This window comes from Otolemur garnettii, unplaced genomic scaffold, assembly GCF_000181295.1.
Source record: "Otolemur garnettii isolate 467f Iridium unplaced genomic scaffold, OtoGar3 scaffold00022, whole genome shotgun sequence".
Lineage (NCBI taxonomy): Eukaryota > Metazoa > Chordata > Mammalia > Primates > Galagidae > Otolemur > Otolemur garnettii.
Window position 1 is genome coordinate 22486457 of NW_003852417.1, and position 5701 is coordinate 22492157.

The 5701-nt window shown below is 40.2% G+C and overlaps 1 protein-coding gene across 1 annotated transcript in view; it reads right to left on the reverse strand.

The window, feature by feature from the left end:
• Nucleotides 1–3230, reverse strand: part of MEMO1 (mediator of cell motility 1) — a 90923-nt gene extending 87693 nt beyond the window's left edge. The window contains exon 1 of the mRNA XM_012803775.2: nucleotides 3200–3230. The gene's annotated coding sequence lies outside the window, so the exon portion shown is untranslated. The remainder of the gene's footprint in view (nucleotides 1–3199) is intronic.
• Nucleotides 3231–5701: the final 2471 nt, after the last annotated feature.

Below are 5701 nucleotides of genomic sequence, written 5' to 3' on the forward strand. Positions count from 1 at the left end.
ATACCAGGGTACTCAAACTACGGCCCACGGGCCACATGCAGCCCGCCAAGGACATTTATCCGACCCGCCGGGTGTTTTTGCCGCTGCTGCCTGTCCTGCTTAGCAGCCGACTCGTCCCAGGCCCGCCGTCCGGCCCTCCACAGTCTGAGGGACAGTGAACTGGCCCTTGTTTAAAAAGTTTGAGGACCCCTGGTACTATCTGAGTGATAGGCATACTTTTAACTATGACTCGAGCATTGTAAAAGTGATCCATGTAACCAAAAATATCTGTACCTCTGTAATACTTTGAAATGTTAAATAAAATGAGTAAAAGAGTCAAGATATGAAGTATTTGATTAGTACCTTTCTTTATAATTCTCTAATAAATACATGCATAATGTGGACTCAGAGATACAAAATGTGCATGCCAAATATCAGATATACAAAAAAGAAAAAGAAAGTGGTGTAAAGTAGCCATCAGAATAAAAGGCTTTCTGAGAGTTCTGACATTAATTTGGGAGAAAACCAAGTTTGGAAACTAAGGGATACAGTTAAAGGTTCAGTTGTGTATGTGTACCTGCTCTGCCAAATCTTTTCTATGTCTCTTTGAACTGAAATGCCTAACACTGGCTTGGGGCCTGTAGCTCAGCAGCTAAGGCGCCAGCCATATACATACACCAGGGCTGGCGAGTTCAAACCCGGCCCGGACCAGCTAAACAACAATGACAACCACAACCAAAAAATAGCCGAGTGTTGTGGTGGGAGCCTGTAGTCCCAGCTACTTGGGAGACCGAGGCAAAAGAATCGCCTAAGCCCAAGAGCTGGAGGTTGCTATGAGCTGTGACGCTACAGCACTCTACTCAGGGCAAAAGCTTGAGACTCTGTCTCAAAAAAAAAACAAAGAAAGGTGCCTAACACTGAAGCAAACATGTTAATGTAAAAGCTGCCCAGATTGAAGTGGTACCTCTCCAACTCCCCAGAAATCATTCCAGAAAAGCTGTGAGAGCCTCAGACATGCACAAGCACTAATACCTTTAAAAGGCCTTAGACAATTCCCCTGGCATCTTCTTGTAAACCACTGTCACCACAAAACTTTATTAAAGAAATAAGCACTCCCTCCCAAAACCCTCTGTACTTAAGCCAACTCTGGCAATAAATAACCATTCGACCAACCTTAACTCTGTAAGTCAGCATTTCCCAGACTGTGTTAATTAAGGATAGAATAGAAATTTGTGCCTAAATAAACTGGAAGGGAATGAGTCAACATGAATAAAACTGAGGACTAGATGAATGATAATACCAGTACCAATGACAAAATTAAGGAAGACCATAAAGTTTGTTCTAGGATGAAGACTGATTTTGGACACACTGAAAGTTACAGTGTGGACAACAAACAATGCACCCAGGGGAAGATGTTCATTTGGTAAAAAGTAAGATCCTTAAATGCAGGAAAAGGGATAAAGGACAGAAACATAGATTTCAGAATCATTTAATTAAAGTGGTAAAGACAAGAGAATAGAAAACATTAACAGTTACCTGAATGTGGACGGACTGATGATGACAGTACAAAAGTCATAAAAAAAAATTAAGAAGTGAGTCCTGAGACACAGGCACTTGGGCCTAGGAGTAAAAACCTATGAGCCAATAGAGAAGAGAAAAGAAGTGCAGCTCCAGAGAGAAAGGAAAACACAGAATAAGGAAGGCAAAAAGAGACAAGATCTTGAAGCAGATCAACAGAATCCATCACCCCGTAATGAATGAACACAGTGAGAACAGAGAAAATGTCAATCAAAGGATTTGGTGATTATGAGAAATCAGTAACCTTAGTGCAATCACTTTTCAGTGACTAGGGGTAAAAGTTGAATTTACAAGTAGTTATAGACGAGATCTTGAATTATCAGAAAATGGAGACAGCAAATGAAAACTACTCAAAAAATTTAAAAAAAAAAAAAAAAAACCTGAAAGCAGGCTGGGCATAGTGGCTCACACATGTAATGCTAGCACTCTGGGATGCTGAGGATGGAGAATCACTTGAGCTCAGAAGTTCAACACCAGCCTCAGCAAGAGCAAGACCTCCATACCTACTAAAAATAGAAAAGATTTAGCCAGGTGCTGTGGTGGGCACCTGTAGCCCCAGCTACTCGGGCGGCTGAGGCTGGAGGATGATTGGAACCCAGGAGCTTGAGGCTGCTGTGAATTAGGCTTATCCCAAGGGACCCTAATCTGGGCAATAGAGAGAGACTTTTCTCAAAAAGAAAAAGGCAGGGGATGACTGAACACAGTTAAAACTGCCTCCTTTTCCATCATCTCTAGGTCTCCCAATCTGAAGTCTACTCTACAACACTTCAAAGACAACATTGTATTCACCTTATGAAATACACCCTTAGGTAATAGCAATCTATATCTTTATCCCTCACAACAAAGTAAGCCATTTATTAGTGTCATGAGAAAGTCAACATTCAAGCACCAATAACATGCTTCTGTAACTGCATCCAAACAGACAGCAAACAACCGCAATATGAAACTACATTTTGAAAGATAAACAGTCTCTAAGACGTTCTCCACACACTCACATTAAACATATGTTACAGGCTAACAATCCTGAAGCTAGCTCTGTAGAACTCAAGCCATAATTTTATGTTAAAAAAAAAAAAGAGTAAGAGAGTGATTTAAAAATAAAATTAAAAAAAGTAAGAGAGTGATTAAAAATTCCAATTAAAAATAGTAGCTTTGGTGTTAGAAGCAAAGCTTTCATCTAAGAATATCAAAGCAACTTTTGAACATCTATTAATTATGGCCTTTCTCAGCTATCCTGTTTACTATAACAAAATACAAGCATGAACATGATTGCATTATACCCTGACAACAAATAAGATATAATTTTTAAGAATTTGTGATTAATAGTTATTATAAATTGGGATATAACAACAAAAGTCATTTTGGATAAAGTACTTCAGAATGAAAAGTAAAATCTTTTCCATTTAAACTTCAGAAACTGTCATCCCTAAACATTCAGAAAAGGACTACATTTTGGGGGGGGGAGACAAAATCTCATTCAGTCACCCCTGGGCCTCCCAGAGTGGTAGGATTACTGCTGTGAGCCACTGAGCCCAGCCCAAATTTTTTACTCTACTAAGGAAAAAGTTTGCTAAGCAAATACTACAAACAAAGTGCTAAAGCAACAAAAGCATACTACATATTTTCAGGTAGATATACCTACTTCATGTTCAATTCAAAAAGGAGGCAACAACATGGCAGAAAAAAAAACTACAAACGGGGAGAACAAGAAAAACCAGAATTTAGAGTGTAGCTACAATGTACGAGGCACACTACAGGGTTCTTCAAAAGATGTAATCTTGGTTAACTATCATATTAATCCTATGACATAGTTATTATTATCTCTAGTTTACAAACAAATAAAACAAATGAAGTTTCCTCAAGGCCATACAGCTAGTAAATGGCAAAGTCAAAACTGTGAGCCTACACTGAAGTGTAGGGCTCTTCCCTTTTATCACACTACTCTAAGAAGCAAGCCATCCAGCTTCTAGCCCTAGCTTCTCCACTAACTTCCTCAATTTAAAGACCTCAAATTTTCTTTTCTGTAAAATGAAGAGGGTAAACTCAATTCTGTTTGCAATTCTAAGTTATTATAATAAACTAAAAGGCAGACCTGATGATTACGCTGATGCTTAAAAGATAAAATTACAAAGTCCCTGCATATATTTTACTAAGTATGACTCTATTACTATCAGCTTTCATTCTATGCTTCTCTCAATTGCTGGATCAGAAATTAAGAAACATCAACATAGCAGATTAGACACCAAGAATCTCTTTCCCAAAAGTGAGAAAAAATATGTAAGAAAATAAGTGTTGCCAGGCATGGTGGCTCAAACCTGTAATCTTAGCACTCGGGGAGGCCAAGGCAGAAAGATCCCTTGAGCTCAGGAATTCCAGATCAGCCTAAGCAAAAGCAAGACCATCTCTACTAAAATACAAAACATTAGCCAGGCATTCTGGCAGGGGGCTGTAGTCCCAGCTACTTAGAAGGCTAAGGCAGGAAGATCACTTGAACCCAGAAGTTTAAGGTTGCTGTGAGGTAGGCTGATACCACAATACTCTAGCCTGGGTAACAGAGTGAGACTCTGCCTTAAATAAATAAATGTACTTATTTATTTATTTGGCTGGTTGTTTATGCAATTAGAGTACCAAAAGTACCCATATGGTTATTATGAAATTACCATATGACCTCTATCTTCAAATACTATCTCAGAAAGCCATCTGAGGCCTCAGAGGAAGAGGGTACTAACCAGGATATACAGACATTAAAATCAAAATTCACAACTGCCAACCAAGAGTCAGGAATCCTACCTGTGTGTTTCAATCTGTGGTTCAAGAAACATATAGAATAGAATCAGCTGCTATGCTTAATAAAAATTCAGACCCCCAAAGGCTGACCCATAAAGACTGAACCAGAATCACTGAGGGGCCACATACACGGAGGCTGGCAGGTTCAAACTCGGCCCGAGCCAGCTAAACAATGACCACTGCAAACAGCCAGGTGTTGTGGCAGGCGCCTGTAGTTCCAGCTACTTGGGAGGCTGAGACAAGAGAATCGCTTAAGCCCAAGAATTGGAGGTTTCTGTGAGCTGTGATACCATGGCCATGGCATTCTACTGAGGGCAATGTAGTAAGACTCTGTTTAAAAAAAAAAAAATCCTCTGCACAGGAGATATACAGAGGGTGCAAAAAAAAAAAAAATGTATGCACACTTTAAGAAAGGAAAAAACTACTAAAATTGTAGTACTCAAAATATATCAATAACATAAGATGGATACAGGCGATGTTCAGCATCCCTTGTAATTGCAGAAGTCAAACGTGACTTGAATATTCCAAATTTAATGCCGTTTTTCCTGTCTTAGGTGTGTATACATTTTTTGGCACCCTCTATAACAATGGTTCTCAACCTGTGGGTCAAGACCCACAGGAACTGTATTAAAGGGCCACAGCATTAGGAAGGTTGAAAAACACTGCTCTATAATATTCAAGTGATGTTGACTTCTGCAGTTACAAGGGATGCTCAACAGGACCTGTATTCATCTTATGCTATTGGCAGATTTTGAGAATTACCATTTTAATAGTTTTTCAATAGTTTGGCATACTGTATGTAGACAGTCTACATATGTACATGTGTGTACGGTGGAGGAGTGGGGGTGAATGTGTGTAAAAGTATCAGGCCGGGACCTAGCACCTCATCAAAGATTATTTCTTGGCTCAGCGCCTATAGCTCAACCGGCTAAGGCGCCAGCCACGTACACCTAAGGTGGCGGGTTCGAATCCCCAGCCCGGACCCGCCAAACAACAATGACGGCTGCAACCAAAAAATAGCCGGGCGTTGTGGCGGGCGCCTGTGGTCCCAGCTACTTGGGAGGCGGAGGCAGGAGACTCGCTTGAGCCCAGGAGTTGGAGGTTGCTGTGAGCTGTAATGCCACGGGACTCTACCCAGGGGGACAGCTTGAGGCTCTGTCTCAAAAAAAAAAAAAGATTATTTCTTCCCATAAGCCTTAAATATCTTCTCCATCCAACCTGTGAAATCAGCTCACATCATTTAAGCAGTCCAAGTGTCTTTTCTTGTAAAGTAATCCTAATATCTGAATCTGCCTCATCTAGCAATACACAATGCATCTACAGACTAAAGCTCCTTCTAGCTTCCTCTAATAGCAGG